This window comes from Pan paniscus, chromosome 3, assembly GCF_029289425.2.
Source record: "Pan paniscus chromosome 3, NHGRI_mPanPan1-v2.0_pri, whole genome shotgun sequence".
Classification (NCBI taxonomy): domain Eukaryota; kingdom Metazoa; phylum Chordata; class Mammalia; order Primates; family Hominidae; genus Pan; species Pan paniscus.
The window spans coordinates 32,423,487-32,442,981 of NC_073252.2; the positions used below are offsets into that span (position 1 = coordinate 32,423,487).

General features: G+C 36.5%; 1 long non-coding RNA gene across 2 annotated transcripts in view; it reads left to right on the forward strand.

Moving 5' to 3' along the window:
- Positions 1-19,495, forward strand: part of LOC103783027 (uncharacterized) — a 224,557-nt gene that overhangs the window by 195,798 nt on the left and 9,264 nt on the right. The window contains exons 5-6 of one of the 2 annotated variants that reach the window (XR_010111941.1): positions 981-1,171; positions 8,806-12,450. The exons of the other annotated variant lie outside the window; for it this stretch is intronic. This is a non-coding gene — a long non-coding RNA (uncharacterized LOC103783027). Of the gene's footprint in view, positions 1-980; positions 1,172-8,805; positions 12,451-19,495 lie in introns of those variants that run through there. 2 annotated transcript variants of the gene reach the window in all.

Below are 19,495 nucleotides of genomic sequence, written 5' to 3' on the forward strand. Positions count from 1 at the left end.
AAACAAATGAGACCAAATATATTATTTTTTACAAAACCTCATGTTTAATTATTTTCTCCTTTTCAAATGGAAACCTAAATCCTTCTTTATACCAGCACCAAGACCGTGGAAGCTAAAAATTGGTGCTGGGTTCCTCACTCTGATATTATATTTACTAGTTTTGTGATTTAAACAATTTAGTTAATTTATCTGAATTTGTAAGATGTGTTATTATTAACACCAATTGAGAAAAGAAAAACTTTGGATTGTCTGTATAATCTTTATAACTCTTGGTCATAATTTTTGATTGTCATATGCATTTAAAAATTTATTGTGGCAACCTTATGTGGTAGTGAATGGAAAAATCCCGAAAGTATAGAAATCTCATTTCAGTTTTGCAAGTTAACATTCTCTCGCATGTGAAATAATGCTGAAGGTGCAAAATCAGCACTGGAAAGTGTGTAAGCCAAATTATATGAGCAAGAATATTAGAAAATTAGTGTGCAACATTAGGGGTTTTAATTTAATATCCGAACTGAAAAATTATGGGGAAGAATGTAAAGAGACAGGCGTAGTAATCACTTTAAAGTTGATTATTGGCGATGTTTGACCCTATGTTCCTTACATTATTTTTAAAAATCAAACTCATTATCTACAGATATTAAACTTAAAAGTCAAAATTAGTTGGTTCTGAAGCTTAAAAATTCCAATGCTAGAATTCATAATGTTATAGAAAATTATAATAAACTCATCTTAGAGATCTTATTCTCTTCATTTTCTATATAAGGAAACTGACAACTAGAAAAAATGAATTACTTTTGTAAGACAGTGTGGACCATATTTTCTGTTTCTTAGTTTTAAATAATGAGCCTGTATACTATATGTCTCCTTATGTGGAAAATAGAAATATGAATCCCATCCCCCTCAAAAAAGACTATTTTGACAGGTAGTTTGTGAAAATTTTACATTTTAAATAACATATTATTTAATTCATAATATAGGATGTGAGGACAGGCATGATGGTGTGTGCCTGTATTCCCACCAACTCAAAAGGCTGACATGGGAGGATCACTAGAGCCCAGGAGTTTGAGGCCCACATGGGCAAGTTAGCAAAAACCTGTCTCTAAAAATCAAAACAGAGAAACAGGATGAAGAATGTTCATACGGATTCTGTTATCTACTATTTAACCAGGTAAAGAGAAATGCTCCAAATAATTTACGTGTTTACAATACATGTTTTTGAATAAATGAATGAATGGCAAATGTATGTTATAATAATTTATCAATTGTATAGAAATAATAGATGATTAGAAGAGAAAGAAAATAATTGCATCAGCTTTGTAATTCATTTCGGAAAATTTTAATTTCTGCATTCTTTTCAATTTTGCGATAGAAGCCCAGCATTCTCACTATAACCTACATACTTAATATAGATAAAGCTGATATAGATCTGCCTTGTGGTGAATCCTCGAGAAGAATTGCCAGGGAATGGTACCTGTCATTAAAAGATATTTTTCAACTCATCTAGACAGAAGCATAAACACTTCTGTTCTAAATAGTCATAATAACTTGTTCTTCCTTTTCAAACCCCTGTCGAGACACAGCAAACTTAAGTAACATATGTTAAGTAATATATATACAAAGTTATACACATACATATGTGTTTATATATACACACATATTTTAATTTATGTATATTATTTTCTGTCTCTACTAAGAGAAACACAATTTTTATGTTTATATTTTTAAAAACTATATTTGTTTCTTATTCTTCCCTTAAATAGAAATTTACTCTTTGGGCAATTTCATTCTTCTTTTTGTTGGATGAATTTCCCTTCTCTTCAATCAGAATTTGTATTTTTATGATTTAATTGACTTTCTCATCAATCAAATCATAGGCTAAAAGTGAACCTTTGAACTGCCTTCATAGTGACTAATTTCTTCAACCTCATTGCAGAATCATTCACAATAATTTCACAGCATTAATTTTAATGATCATTACACATCAAAATAATCTGAAATATCATATAAGCAGATATATGATCTCAAATTTATGTAAAAATAAACATAAAAAAGAAAAAAAATTAAATGTCTCAAATTTTAGATATTTTATAGTTATGTGCTCCATAGATTTGAGTGTACATATTCAGAACTATAAAAAATATTGATGTTCATAAATGTGGCATTATTAAGTGATATTTGGAAAAGTTATAGTAATACTACAGTAGGTACTTTCTGTTGTTCATAAAATACACTTTATTGGTTCCTTTTTCCCCAAGGTAGAATACTAAAGTTTTGCGGTTAATTTCTGCAGGCATATATATTACTAGGGTTCTTAGTAGCAGTCAGCAGAGTCTACTCTAGTTTAAGCCAGAAGTGATTTGATAGTCACTGAAAGACATAACAGACGGAACTATGTGACAAAACTGGGCCATTAAGAAAGTTGTTGTCTCAAGTAATATGAGCAATCTGAAAATGATTTACTATTTGACACTCCAGAACCATTCATTAAGCCGCTGTGTTAAGAAACTGTGTGATAGATCAGTAAGTAACTATCTCTGTTGCAGATCATGCCATGTCTGCCACAAATCACACTAGCAAATAGATACTCAAACTCTCTCTTGTGATTTAACTTAGTTCCAAATCAAAGTCATGTGCATAGAAGAAAGCTATGTGAATATGGGTTAAGAAAAATGTATTAAGCCGGGCGCGGTGGCTCACGCCTGTAATCCCAGCACTCCGGGAGGCCGAGGTAGGTGGATCACGAGGACAGGAGATCGAGACCATCCTGGCTAACATGGTGAAACCCCGTCTCTACTAAAAATACAAAAAATTAGCCGGGCGTGGTGGCGGGCGCCTGTAGTCCCAGCTACTCGGGAGGCTGAGGCAGGAGAATGGCCTGAACCTGGGAGGCGGAGCTTGCAGTGAGCGGAGATCAGGCCACTGCACTCCAGCCTGGGCGACAGAGCAAGACTCCGTCTCAAAAAAAAAAAAAAAAATTAGCCAGGCGTGGTGGCGGGCGCCTGTAGTCCCAGCTACTCAGGAGGCTGAGGCAGGAGAATGGCGTGAACCCAGGAGGTGGAGCTTGCAGTGAGCTGAGATGGCGCCACTGCACTCCAGCCTGGGCGACAGAGCAAGACTCCGTCTCAAAAAACAAAAAAACAAAAAAACTGTTGCGTTTCCTATTTAAAAGACACATCTAAGAAAATTTAAAAGACAAACAATAAACTCAGAGAAAATATTTGAAAATTATGTCTATAAAAGGACTACTATATCTGCAATATCTAAAGAACCTTTACCACTCAAAAATCAGAAAACATACAACCCAATGAAAAATCAGCAAAATCTTTGAATAGATATTTCCCCATAGAAAAACATGGAAAGATGTCCAACATCACGTTGGAAATGAGTTTGATAGTTTCTTTAAAAGTTAAATTTAAATCTACCATAGGACCCAGTAACTCTACTCCTCGATATCTACCCACCCGAGTCATGAAACTATATGTCCACACCAAAATTTATAAGCAAATTTCCATAGCAGCATTATTAAAAATGCTAAAAATTATAAATAATCCAAATGTTTGTTACCTGATGAATGAATAAACAAGATGTGGTATATCCATGCAGTGCAATACTGTTAAGCAATTTTTTTTTTTTTTTTTTTTGAGACAAGAGTCTCGCACTTTCGCGCAGGCTGGAGTGCAGTGGCGCCATCTCGGCTCACTGCAACCTCCGCCTCCCGGGTTCATGCCATTCTGCCTCAGCCTCCCAAGTAGCTGGGACTACAGGCACCCGCTACCACGCCCGGCTAATTTTTTTTGTATTTTTAGTAGAGACGGGGTTTCACCGTGTTAGCCAGGACAGTCTCGATCTTCTGACCTCGTGATCCGCCCGCCTCGGCCTCCCAAAGTGCTGGGATTACAGGCATGAGCCACTGCGCCCGGCCTGTTCAGCAATTTTTTTTTTTTAATATCAACACATGCTACAATATGGCCGTGCTTCCAAAAAAGCATACCCTGTTTAATTCTATTTATATGAAATGTCAAGAAAAGCAAATCTAGAGACAAGAATATTAGAAGGCCAGGTGCCAGTGGCTCATGTCTTTCATCCCAGCACCTTGGGATAAAGAGACAGGGGGATCACTTGAGTCCAGGAGTTTAAGACCTGTCTGGGCAACATAGCGAGACCAATTTCTAACAACAACAACAACAACAAAATCCCCAAAACAAACAAACAAAACTCCCACAAAAACTAGCCAGGCATAGATAGCAGTGTCACCTGTAGTCTCAGCTACGTAGGAAGCAGAGGTAGGGGAGGATCATTTGTGCCCAGAAGATCAAGGGTGGCAATGAACCATGATCGTGCCGGTTCACTGCAGCCTGGGTGACGGCCAGACTGTCGCTTAAAAAACATAAAACAAACACCACAATGTAGATTAGGTTTCCTGGAATGTTGGATGGAAACAGAGATGACTGCAAAAGGGCAAAAACGAATATTTGGGGGTAACGAAAATATTTTAAAAACTGAACTGTGGTGATGGTTGCACATTGTGAATTTACCAAAAATCACTGATTTGTATCCATAAAATAGGTGAATAAAAGAACCAGAGGAATATGTATTAAAAAGCCAGGATAAATAGAGTTTCAGTTTTTTAATTGAAGAAATAAAATTCTATGCACGGTATTTTTTTCTGTGCTGTTTATCTTGGGAAATTCTTTGAGCACTGACTCATGTATCTTCAAATGTTTGAGAGCCTGCGATGTGTATTTTGATGTATACACTTGAATATATATGTCTCATTTGGCTTTATGCTAAATAACTATTCTAAAACATTACTTTAAAAATTGAGTCTATTACCATTATTACACTTTTTGTATGTGTTGATTTTATTTTACAAAATAAATCCATGACTCTTGTCTCATTTAATTTTCACAGCATTTTTGTAAGTTAGGTGATAATATTATAATTATAGTCAAACCTTTCTATCTGTTTGATCTGGATAGCTTATTTAGCCATTCTAAGTTATTTTCTTATCTGAAAACATGGAGGTATTAATATTCTCATGTCACTAAGTTATGGAGCATTGTGTGAAATAGTATTTGGAAAGTACACAGAGCACAGCCCTACACAGTGAGCACCAGACATTGTGTATTAAAAAACACATCTTTTTATTATCATTAATAGGAGTATTATTTTTAGCAATGAAGAAGCTGAAACTTCCACAGCCAAAGTGAATTGCCCAAGCTCACATAGCTACCAGATGCAACATACTATATAACATGTGTTTCCATCACATCAACATCATAGCTTGTTCATACTGATGTAGGTTCTATGTGGGCATTCAAACTGCTGGTGTGTTTCAAATAATGTTTATTTTATTCCACTATGCTTATAAATATAGTAAGTTGTATGTTTAAACTTTTTTGTTATTGACCTGAATTTCAAAACTATATCTAAACATGTCAATCTTACAAGTGTGTGTATACACTTTTATAATGTGTTTGTAAAGATTTTCCTTTAGAAAACATTTTTGTATTGAAAATAATCTTTTCCATCAAATAAGTATTTTCTGTATATTCATAGCACAGAAGAATGTTACTTAGATTCAATTGAATAGAAAGATTTATCTATAGATATCAGATAGCTTGCTCAATTTTAATGAGTGCAGAGTGAGTTTCAAACATCAGTCATTATTATAAAACTATATATATTTAATTTTCTAGTGTATTTTACAATCAGGAATCTGGTGTCTTTGGAGGATTATTTTCTATTACAAACTTGGTGAGCCTTCTGATATAGATCCTTTCTATATTCTTAAGAAATACTTATATTTAAATATAAAAATACTTCCAATATGGTTATGGATGCTATTGTATCAACTGTATTCTTCAAATGACTGTATTTTGTGCTGGTCTATAAATCATAAATACTAGAATATTTGCAGGCTTCAGTTTTCATTCTTGGCAAATATTCCTAAATTTTACATAAATTCTACATAAAACCAGGATTAACAGCATGAATATTAATTTGGTTCAGGTCCTTTTCTCTCTTTGCATATTTAATTTTCATAATCTATTGACCTCAAGTTCCCATACTTATTTTATGAAGCTTTTTAAAATAATTCCAAATTGCATTCTGTGTGATCTATACAACTTGCAGTTTTAAAAAGGTAACTAGGGATTTTTACATAAATTGTGTAATTTGACCATAATAGTAATGTTTTATATGAAGAAGTTGAGTCTTTAATATACTAACCTCAGAAGTATTCAAGGAAACTCTTATATTAGTAAATGATTTTGAGATGTGAATTAGGTCAATGTCTTAAATTCTGGAATGGAGACAGGTCATTGTAAAAGAAGGGCACAGATGTGGGTGAAGGCTCACACCTGTAATCCCAGCACTTTGGGAGGCGGAGGCAGGCAGATCATGAGGTCAAGAAATGGAGACCATCCTGGCCAACATGGTGAAACCCCATATCCACTAAATAATACAAAAATCAGCCGGGCATGGTGGTGCGTGCCTGTAGTTCCAGCTACTGGGGAGGCTGAGGCAGGAGAATCGTTTGAACCTGGGAAGTGGAGGTTGCAGTGAGCTGAGACTGTGCTACTGCACTCCAGCCTGGTGACAGAGCAAGACTCTGTCTCAAAAAATAAAAAACATAAAAATAAATAAGGGCAGAGAAGACCACACAGATGCTAAAAACATATTAATTAGCTAGAAAAAATATGGAACATATATTGAGCATGTAGAGTAAAAACTCATTTTATCTACATGGGAAATATATGTGGAAAATTCACGAGGTCTAGAAACCCAAAACTTGGCTTTGTTGTATTGTGAAATGATTGTGAAACCATCTGACCTTATTCCGAGCCCACTATGAGCAAGGGAGTTTGATTAGGTCTGAGGGAGTGTGAGCAATATACAAAAATATTTTTTTCTGCCCTTAGGAAGTGTCGAAGTAGAAAAACAAATAGTAAAAAATGACTCAAATAGACGTTGAAGGCTTAAATCAGTTGATCCACAGCAGAGAACATTATAAATCTAGGTAACACTTAAGACTAAGCGACATATAGGGTTAGAGAAGAGAAGGCGATGTGATTTGGGGTTTTCTCAGGTTGCTATTTTCTTTAACTTCTGCAAAACTTGTGGTTGGTACAATTGCAAGATTGTTTTTCGTGTCTCTTTTTTGAGATCTTTGGTACGATTTCATTTTAACAGCTGTCAGAACAGTTTTATTTTTGAGAACTGTTTGTCTGAGACAGTCTCGCTCTGTCGCCTCCTGGCCTCAAGCAATTCTCCTGCCTCAGCCTCCCAAGTAGCTGGGATTATAGGCATGTGCCACCACGCCTGGTCTTTGTAAGACTTGTAAGAGCAGGTATCAGAGACATCATTTTGGAGTGGAGAAAAATGAAAATTTTGCATTTTAACAAACTTTTCCAAAGTTATTCATCCACTCACTGCTGACAGAGGAATTACTATTCATTCTGATATTTAGCCTAATATTTTGTTCACTATTAGATAGTAGGTGCTAGGTAGGCACAGCTAATGCAGAAGTTGCTTTTTTAAATTAATTTAACAACTAATAACAATTAACAAACAAGCCTATTTCATGTCAAGTGTTATACTAGCCACTGGATATACTAAGGTGAGTGAAAATCATATGATTATGTTCATTAAGACTAAATCCTAGTGAAAGGAAACTGCCAATAAAAAGGTTAAAAATGTAAACAGTACTCTGAAGTATCATGAAGACAGTGTTATGGTAGAGAAGGTCAGAATATACTGATTATAAAAGCATGGTCAGAGAAAACCTGTATGAGTTGTTAAATTACTTCTGGGACTTTAACAATGCTGAGGAAACATTAGTATAGAGTTGGGGTAGTTGAGAGCAGATGACATAAACTTTGCAATTGTATTAATATTGAAAAACACACAAATGTTGGCAGATTTTCAGAAATGAACAGAGCCCAGTGTGGCTAGAGAAAATGAGTGATAGATAGGTAGCTAGAAATGAAAAAGAAGAAGTAAGCAGAGATGGATACTAAAGGATCTTATATGGATATAGGAGGAAGTAATTTTAATTTATTTTAATGTATTGATAATAAATTAAAATTTTTCTTCTTTATGTATTTATTCTTATTTCTAAAAACAGCTTTATTGAGAGAGAATTGACACAACATACAATACACTCATTTGAAGGGTACAACTCAATGGTTTTATATCTTGTTTATAGAGTATCAAAATGATCTAATTTAAAAATATTTTCATTACTCCCCAAAAAACCCTGCACCTACTAGCAAGCACTCTTCATTCCCCTCAGTCCTTCTCTCCTCACCAGGTCTAGACCACTACGAATATACTAATCTACTTTTTGTGCCTATGGATTTTTCTCAGACATTTTGTTTAAATTGAATCATATAATATGTGGTCTGTTGTGACTGGCTTCTTTCACTTAGCATAATGCTTTCCAAGGTTTCCTTGGTATAGCTTATATCATGTACATTATTCCTTTTTATTGTTGAATAATATGTCATTGCATGACTATACCATTTTTTTTATTCATCAGTTGATGGACTTCGTAGTTTTCTCCTTCTGCACTATTATGAGTAAGGTTGCATCATTGTAAGCACTTTTCTGTGCTTTTGAGTATAGCCATCTTAATAAAACATTGTCATTATATTATTTTTAAATTCTAAACATAGTTTATGTCTACTAAATATGCTAATTACAGTAATACTAATATTTTAAAACTAAACTAGTTTAGATCTTCAATGTCCAAAGGATGTTATAACAGCTGCTTTGACATCTTATCTGACCCACCTCAAGGCTTCAAGGCTGTAGCAAGTTACCTGGAAGATCTAGCTAAGATAATTGATGAAGATAACTACACCAAACAACAGATGTTTGTAGCTGACATTTTAATAATGGCCATTCTGACTGGTATGAGATACTATCTTATTGTGGTTTTGATTTGCATTTCTCTAATGATCAGTGACATTGAGCTTTATTTTATATGATTGTTGGCCACACGTATGTTTTCTTTGAAAATGTCTTTTCATATCTTTTGCCCACTTTTTAATGGGGTTGTTGGTGTTTTTCTTGTAAATTTGTTTAAGTTTCTTATAGATGCTGGATATTATACTTTTGTCAGATGCAGTTTGCAAAAATGTTCTCCCCTTCTGTAGGCTGTCTGTTTAATCTGTTCTTAGTTTCCTTTGTTGTGCAAAAGTTCTTTTGAATCTTTTATGAAAAGAAGAGTCCACTGATGTGGCAAACTTCATCATTTTCTTATTTCAAGAAATTGTCACAGCCATCCTAACTCTCAGCAACCATTATCCTGATCATTCATCAGCCATCAACTTTGAGGCAAAACCTGCTGCATCTCAGCTGCAGCATGTTTTTAATATTTTGAAACCCAGCTACAAAGGATTTTGGAAAGTATTTTATAGATGAGATTAAAGAAATTGCAGAGCACATTGAGGGATTTAAGGAGTAAGCTTTTATTTTGTTGGTGTTATGGGCTGAATTTTATTTCCCCTAATTAATATGTTGACATCTTGATCTTTAGTACCTCAGAATAAAGACATATTTGGAGGTAAGGTCTTTAAAGAGGTGATTAAATTAAAATGAGGCCAATAGGGTGGGGCCCTAATTCACTTTTATTTATGTCCTTATAAAAAGAGAAAAAGACTTCAGGAGGGTAGCCATCTGCAAGCCAAGGAGAGAAATCAAGCCTCAGAGCAAGCCAAGCCTCCTGGACTCCCAGCCCCCATAACTAGAAGAAATAGACGTGTGCTTCTTAAGACACTCAGCCTGTGGTATTTTGCTATGGAAGCCCTAGCAAACTAATATGGTTTGTTGGTTTATTCTGGTTGGATGTTTTACTGCATATGACACCATCAAAGTTTTGCACATGCCAAAAACAAAAGGACTTGATATTTGCTTCATCTGACAAGAAATTATTCGTATGACAATAAATTATTTGTATCTTTCTTATGTATCATCAACAAATATGCTTCTTTTCAGGGCATGTCTCTAAACCTGCAGATTGAGAAAACTGTATCAAATAAATAGCTATATTTGACAAATCCTTAATTCCCCATGGATTAATTCTACAGGGTTATGCCCAAAACATATTCTGTAGTGGATTCAGACATAAAAATTATTTCAGTTTTAGGGATTTGATAAAATGCACAGCTTCACATTCATTTTTAATTTTTCCTAGATATGAATTAATGAAAAGCAGAATTATTGGTAAAACATGGAGATATTTGTAAACTATTTAGTTATTTGTGCAGCTATATGGATACATTTGACTTCCACTCTTAGTATAGCTAGTTTTATTTTTAAAAAGTAGTAGCCTTAGCCAGTAGGTATTGCTATATGGGGCAGAAGCAGTTACAATAATGGAATATTCTTCGTAAGTAATTTCCTTATCTGATTGTCATTTGCTTAGGTGTGCTGAATTTCACTTTCTTTTATAGGAGTCATAGTCAGAGTAGTTAATTATTTATAATTTCCCTCTGAAAAATTGTGATTAAGTCATTTTATCTAACTTCATTCCTAAAGAGGCCAATATACGATTAATTGTGTTCAGTGATGGATAAATCCATTTTGTTTTCCTTTGAGTCCTATCAACTCAGTGGCTGAAATTAAAATGAACCAGAATGGCACTTGGAGAATGTGAAACATAGATTTAAACTTTCCCTTCATATGAAAATGTGAGTTGAAATATGATTATTGTGGTATAAATCAAATAATATGCTTTGCAATTATGAGACTTCGTTGTGGGTGGTTTGTGTATGTTTCCCCAACCCAAAGAGATTATTGAGTTCTCTAAAAATAAACTCTGGGATAGTTATTCTAATGATGAGATAAATACTTTGAGATTCAATGTAGTTTGAAGAATGAACTGTCAGCCCAGTCTGAAAAAATGATAGGAAAGACATGGTGTTCCAGTGCATAGAACCATTAGACAATGGTCCAAGTTAAGTGTAAGATCCAGAATTTCATTCAAGAAGAAGTGATTTGTGAATCAGCCATTACTGGTATTTAGTTCGACAGCACGGAGTTGTTCACAGTGAGGTTCTCAGATAAGTTATTCATGCAACAAAGGAGGTAGGTTACCTAATAAGAGCCCAGTGCATTCAAACTATTCTATAAGGCAGACATACAGCAACTGGGGTACAAAATTAGAAGAAACGGGGAGGAGGTTGAACTTGGAGACTGTCTCAACAAGTGCACTGGAATGCCATTGCTTAGGCTGAGAACAGGTTTCAAAATTTAAAGTTGTAAGGACGCACACATTTAATAATTAGAGATATTCCCATTAATTGAGGATTAGTTCTAGAAGTAGAATGATGATTTACTTGACATAGACTACTTTAGCTAAATATAAAAATGGCATATCATGTCTTATCTAAATAAGACCTCATTCCTCTAATCTTGTCTCTACAAGATGGGCACACTGTGTCTATTCTCTAGATGCCTTATTTGATTCAAGATGATACTCAGTAGGCTTTCATCTGGATTTTGATTATTCATTCCAAGGCACAACTTAACAGTTTTGTTCAAAGTACTAAATACAGATGTATTTTTAAATTCCCTCTTCTTAAAGATTTAGTCTTTCAATGTATGGCCTGAACTTTTATTTATAAATGATAGGAATTAAGATTTTTTTATTTTTATTTTTCTAAAACCAGGAGGCCGGGCACAGTGGCTAATGCCTGTAATCCCAGCATTTGGGAGGCCGAGGCGGGCAGATCACCTGAGGTCAGGAGTTCGAGACAAGCCTGGCCAATATGGTTAAACCCCTTCTCTACTACGAAAAAAAAAAAAATGCAAAAATTAGCTGGGCATGGTGGCACACACCTGTAATCCCAGCTACTCGGAAGGCTGAGGCAGGAGAATCACTTGAACCTGGGAGGCAGAGGTTCCAGTAAGCCAAGATCACACCACTGCACTCAAGAGTGAAACTCTGTCTCAAAAGAAAAAAAAAAAAGAAGGAAACATTAGAGATAACCACATATAATGTTTATATTTTATTATTCATCCCCAACTTGTAATGTCAAATAGATTCAAACAGCACATACATGACTAATCTGAGCAGAAAAGGTCCTTGGATAAGCCTCACAGTTTACTCTCACAAGTGGCATCAGATCTGCAATAGACTTCTGAAAACCATGAATGTAAGTCATTTAGAGTACACTCATTCATTGACATGTAAAATCTTCTCTGGTAGTTGTCCTTTGGCTCCATTTCAACAAGAGGTAAAGGTTTTTCTATGTGTTTTCAATCCACCCTGGGCATGTGCCTTTATCAGTGTCTCTCACACTGAAAAAAAAACAAAAACAAAAAAAAGAGTGGTCTAGCTCCTTTCTCTTATCTTGTTAAATCATATTACTTAAAACCAAATCATTGGCATATGCCAGATGCTGAGGTTAGGTTATGAACATCATTTCATATAGTATTAAAAATTCTACAACATGTATACTATTATTAGAATTTTAATGACAGTATAAATGTTTAAACATATAAAATAATTTGTACAAGTTATAGGGTTGTTTGTGAAAGATGTATACTATTATTAGATTTTTAATGACACTATAAATGTTTAAACATATAAAATAATTTGTACAAGTTATAGGGTTGTTTGTGAAAGAGAACCGAGGAAGTCAGATATAGCCCTGAAATTCCTAGCCACTATGCTGCTTGCCTTCATGACAGGCAACACATTCAATATGTAAATTAAAATGTTTGATAACTGCTTCATATATATTGAAGCATGAAGTAGGAATGAAGTAATGAATTGCATATTACAAGTAAGCCATATCATTAATGAGGGTCCATGCACTACATATCACTGCTAATAATCAATAACTCTAAGTCCATTATGTATTTAAAATATTTAAATCTCTACAAGATGAGAAATGTTAGATACTGTCTTGGGTGAATTATATACCCAGTGTCAGGAGATTTACTTAAGCTGATCTTTTTCATCATGCAAACCTTAACTCACATTTCTGCTTCCTGTGAAGGCTTTTCCTAACCACACAAGTTAAGTATCTGCTGTCACTCTTACTGGTTTCTAATATTTTCTATTTATTTAGTTTTTATTTATTTATTTTATTACTAATTAAGTATGGTTACCTTTACAAATACATAAAGCTTCATGATATTGAGACCAAGTCTACTGGATAACTCAAGACTTAAAATGGTGCCTATCATATTGTAGGTATTTAATAAATATCTATAAAATGAATTAACTAAAATAGAGTTTTTAAAATTGAATATTGCTAAAGTTATCTGAAATAGTGAACAGTATTATTAGTAATATTTACTTTTAAAATAGTAATGACTTCATAATTTATTGAATGCTTACACTATATAGGATTCGATATAGATTTGCTTAAAGATGGCTAGTATTTCTGCAATTATATAAAATCCTGTAAGCATTATTTCTCACATTTTGGAAAAAGAAAAAACAATTTTTAGAGAGCATAGTAGACTAGTACAAGGACACACAACCAATAAGAAGGTTATCTATGGTTTATACTTTATCCACCTTGTTACATTTCTATACTGTTTTCACTTGTTACAGTAATGCATGCAGATTCATTTTCTTTATATATTTTATGTTTGCTGTATTTAAGTCCTAATCAGTTTCTCAGCAGTTGGTTCTGTTGCCTAATTTCATTGTTTAAGTCTTTTCTGGCCAAAGTGCTGTTATGAGTATAGAGAATGTTTTTATACATTTATTTGAGTGAAAGATAAGACCCATTACATAAGAATTAATGTAGGCTTTTTATACTGATTTTTGCAGTCATAACAGTAGTATGTTTTCTCTAGCATATCACCTAGCTACGGGTGGGAATTCATTTAATGGATATTTAAATAAAGTCTGTTACTTTATTCAAATACACAGTGAGGATTTTAGTCATAAGGAAATTGGGAGGCCAGGCAGATGTGTGGTTTGTTCAATGGAACTGAATTTGAAGAACAATTAATTTGATGTGGGATTGGATTGCCTACCTCCCTAAGGGCAAAATATGCCTGAAATTGCTCCTTCAAGTGAGTCCTATAGGCACCATTCCGTGAGCCCACACTGGGAGTGTCAGAATGATTTGGGAACAAGAGCCAATCAAGAGTTCATGAAAAGCATTCCATGTATATATAAAATATATAATGAATTCGGACACAGTTTTAAAAGGTTTTTCAATATATTCAAGGACAAAAAATATTTGTTACTATTCATTGACAACCTTGCCTCTAAATGGAAATTATTTCAGTCTATCACAGTTAGACTTATTTATCTTCTCCATTCATTTGAACGAAGTGTGTTGACTCTACTGGGTGACAATTACCTACCTGGCAAAAACATCATTATATTTATTTAATGTGTACAAAGTTGATTTACATGGAGCACAGTATTTTTAATGCACTAAAATAAGTTTTCTCTTTGTATCTTTGTGAGGAAGTAACAAATGCTACCTACCAGAATTACAGATAATACAAAGCAATACCTGCTCCGTGATTCCATGAACACATTCCCAGCAGAAAAGTAACATTTATTTCCGAAAGATAAATAGAACATTTTAAATTTATTTAATGTTACTGGAATATTTTACGTGGAATATTATTTTAATTCACAATGCATAGAAAAATTAATTTATAAATAGCTCCATGTATTGCTCTTTAATGAGAGTAGGGACAGCCATATATGGTGTACAGATTTTAAGTGGAAGCATGGCTCACCTCCACAATTTCTTCCCCAGGTAAACACATAGCTTTTTAGTTTGTAACTCTGCTTGAAGACTGTGATATTTACGAATCATGATTCTCTTTAGCCTAACTTACTGTCACAGAATCTTGGGGTGTTGCTTTTCTGGCTGGAAACCTCTGTGACCAGTGGCACATATGCCTGAGTTTTGCTCAGGCTTGCTGGGCTCCTTCTGCTCACGTGGCCTGACAGGCTGCACTTGGCTTGCCCTACCAGCCTAGATCCCATGCCTACCAAGGATAAGCCAGGTGCGGAGCGGCAACCAGGTGCAGAGCGGCAACCAGGTGCAGAGCGGCAACTAGGTGCGGAGCGGCAAGGGGTGTGTGAGCAAGTGAGCGTGCGGCACAGCCAGGCCATACAGCAATGCACGCCAGTTGTGGTGAGGCTGGCAGCTCCAGCTGCCGGCACAGGTGCTGGCTCTCTGAGAGGCTGTGGCTGGACCAGGCATACTGCAAGCAGCTTCCACAGCTGGCATTGGGAAATGCAGTGGCACCCGAAAGCTTGGAGATGCCAGGAACCACAGAGCCCCGAAGAGTGTGTCACGGCCTTGGCCTGGGGAGCTCCTAGATCTGGGCTCCCAGAAGAGCTGCAGCTTTTCCCTCCTTCACTCTTCTCTCCTTCTCATGGCCCATAATGTGGCAAGCAAAGGGTATGTCTCAGCCGTGTTTGTGTTATTGCTCTTTCAGTCCTGCCATTCAGCAGGCCTAGAGTTCTTGTCCTGCATCCAGGAGAAATGAGGTACCTGAACAAGAGGAGGGTGAGCAAGGCAAAGAGGTGCTTTATATCGAGCAAAAGAACAGCTCAGAGGAGACCCAAAGTGGATCACTCCTCTCCACAGGTAGGTCATCCCCAAGTGTCCAGCTCTCAGTGGAGCGGAGACCCACAGTACATATTTCCTCTCTGTAAGCAGTTCATCCCTTCATTTGCCTGAGTCTGGCTGACTATGATGTTTTCAAGGGCTTCAGAGGGGAGGAAGTACATGCTGATTGGTCCATGGGCAGCCATGGGTGGGCCTAGAAAGAGCACCATAATTTCTAACTCCAGTCCATGGAACTGGCAGCCCAGCCCCCAGGCCTCAGGCTGTCCCTGGCCTGAAGGTGGGGTTTCACTGAGGACCTACCCCTTTCTTCCCAGGAGCCTGTCTGCTTCCTGCCAACGTTAACCTGCCATCCATGGTGCCCACGGCACCCAGGCTGTTTGTGCCTAGGGGTGTCTGCAGGCTCACACCAAGCCATTCACAGCCCCCTTCAGCCTCCCTCCTGTGCTCATCAGGGTTCAATGTCCAGAGGGGGCTGAGGTGGCAGGGGCTGGCTTGTCAGCACTGCCTCGGATGCATGCACACCAAGCCAGATTGTGACAGCACCTGGGCTCAGCCACAACTTTGCTCCAAAATCGGTGGGGTCGTCAGAAGCAGGGAGAGGCCAGGCAACGGGAACAGGCACTTTTGAACCTGAGGGGGCAGAGGTGCTTCCTGGGTCCCCAAGAGTACAGAGATGCCCTGGTCCACTGCCACTGCTGGGCAGCGACAGCTGTGCCTAGGAGGGTGGGGCTCCCGCCCCTCCAACTTGGAAGGGGGTGGGGCTTCTGCCAGTTCCCAGTTCCCACCAGCTCTGTGTAGTGTGTGGCCCTTGCCATGCCTCCCCACTGCAGCTGGTGTCATGGCAGTGGCCACTCCAGACGGGCCATCACTCCCATCATTACTATCTCAATCATAACGAAGAGGTGTGAACTGGTTTAATATTCTTGCCAGGCTGGCCCGGTGGCTCATGCCTCTAATCCCAGCACTTTGGGAGGCTGAGGCGGGCGGATCACGAGGTCAGGAAATCGTAGCCATCCTGGCTAACACGGTGAAACCCCGTCTCTACTAAAAACACAAAAAGAAATTAGCCGGGCGTGGTGGTGGGCGCCTGTAGTCCCAGCTACTTAGGAGGCTGAGGCAGGAGAACGGCGTGAACCCAGAAGGTGGAGCTTGCAGTGAGCCGAGATGGCGCCACTGAACTCCAGCCTGGGCGACAGAGCGAGACTCCGTCTCAAATAATAATAATAATAATAATAATAATAATAATAATAATAATATAAATAAAATATTCTTGCCAGTGTTACAAACAAATAGTGCATATCAAATGCAAGTTGACTAAGCTATCTGTAAAAAATTTTAAGAGGCCTGAGCTATGTGTGTCTACACACTATGTAAGTAGATAGCATGTTCTCAGATGGAACAGAAGAAATGATACAGAAAACCCAAAAATAAAAGAAGGGAGAAAAACCACTGAGCTTCTTTGATAGCTTACCTTTACAGTAACCCCAAAAGATAATAGTTAAAAGAGAACAGAATGATAAACTTCACATATCAAGGTGTGTCCACATAGCTGCTGGGACCTTATAAAAAATAATACTCCATCCTATTGGTTTTGCAGCCAATTAACATAAGTAGAAATTTCACATAATCTCTCTGTGCCTTAGTGTCCTCCCTAGTAAAATGGGGATCATAATAATATTACTCATAGGAGTGCTGTGAGGGTTAAATGAGTTAATGTGAAAATCTCTTAGGAAAGCACAGGGTATATAGGAAGTACTTTTCAAATTTTAGCAATTACTACTTTTATGCTTCCTAACAGGATATTCATTCATCATAGATTAAAGGTACTATCATACTAATGATGAAAATCACTATGTCTGAAAACTGTATTCATTACAATGTGACACCTATAATTGATGGCCAATAATGATTCGGAAAAACCTATAAATTCTGTGTAAGTGTTTTAGATGCAAATTCTGATACTGAATATATATATATGCATATATATATACATCACAAGCATATTAGTCTTTAAGGATAAAAGATAGCAATTATTGAATAGTAGAAATAAAAATTATTGATTTTTATGAATGTAGTAGTTACTCTTTGTTAATGGCCAGTGAATATATAAATGCACTGAATTTTTAAAATTATTATTCTGTTAAGAAAATTTAATCTCATGTCTAATTCAATATTTTGACCACTGTTGATGAACATCTTTGTCATGTATTTTTACACAAAGTCTTTTCTGTGTTAATTCCTACTCTAATTCATGGAAATGTTTTCAAGGTTATATCGAGAGTCATATAAAAATAATTTCCCATACCATAAGTCAACAACATAATTGGGGAGAAAAAATAATTAAAATAATTATAATTAAGATGTTGGTTATAAAGGATACAGTCCTTATTATGTCAATAAGTGATTTAGAAAACCAGAGGTTTCTTTTTTTTTTTTTTTAAATCTCAGTTCACTGCAACCTCCACCTCCTGGGTTCAAGTGATTTTTCTGCCTCAGCCACCCAAGTAGCTGGGATTACAGGCATGTGCCACCACTCCCAGCTAATTTTTGTATTTTTAGTAGAGACGATGTTTTGCCATGTTGGCCAGATTGGTCTCAAACTCCTGACCTCAAGTCATCCACGCCCCTCAGCCTCCCAAAGTGCTGGCGTTGTAGGCATGAATCACTGTGCCTGGCTGAAATCCAGAGGTTTCATAGACTACTTCTGCATGAAATTTCAGAGAGAAGCCGGAATTTGTGCTCATCCTGGAAAGGTATATACAATACATATCCTTCAGATCTGAGAGTGATACAATGATTCACTGTTACTAGCTATTTCAGTTATCTACATAGCAAATAGCTCCCAAATTGTATAACTTAACAACAAATATTCACTTTTTTTGTGATTCTTTAATTGTATCAGGGACTTGGGGGGCCATTTATCTTTGTTTCATGTTGTGTTGGCTAGGATAGCACATGCAGCAGGATCCAGCTGGAAGTTTTAGCTTGGGTGTCAGAAAATACTGAGACCTGAATGGTTCTCTACCTCAAGGAGGGTAGCCAGGCTTCTTACATATTGGCTCGGGGATCCAAGAGAGTGAAAGCAGAAGCAGTCAGGCCTCTTTAGAGCTGGTCTCAAAAATGACTCAGCTTCACTTTAACGACATTTTCTTCCTGGTCAAAACAAGTCATAAGGCAGCTGGAAATGAAGAGGAGGAAAAATATATGGCCTCTCAATGAAAGGAGCAATAGGTACACCTAGAACTGCAGGGATTAAGGATGACTATCTTTTTAATCTGAATACCACCATATTAGTACTGGAATACTGTACGTTTCCTTTTGATTTTCATAAACTCTGATTATTACTTCACAATATTTCTTTTATTAAACTTGTCTAGAATTACCCAGTCTAACTGCTTCCTGCTAAGATAACAAGTGATACAACAATTGGTACCCAGGAGTGACCCTAGGAAACAGATCTTCAAAATGGAATTCTGGGATTGGATTGCTCATATGTTTGAGGAATGTGTATATAGCTTCCTTGCCAGAAAATACTGATAATCCATGGCATGCATCTTACAATTATGTGGCCTACTCTTGGAGGACATGGGCCAACAAATTGTGAAAGATTCCCAATTTCTATCACTCAGGCTGCAGAAGCATCTATGTGAGTGTGTTCCAGGGTATAAAGTCAAGGAGGATAAACTGTAATGCTGTATTGGGTAAAATCTATTGACATGGCTTCATAATCCTCAAATTCAAGATGAATGTACTATCTTGTGAACCTGGGTGTGGCATCAGTGATCTGTTCAATTGACTAACTGAAGCATGGTAAATGTAATAGCTTATAGTCTTGAGTCAAAAATGCCAGAAATGTGTCATGTAAAATCTGTTAAGGCATTGCCTTTTCATACTAACTGAAGGAGTCAGATGATAAC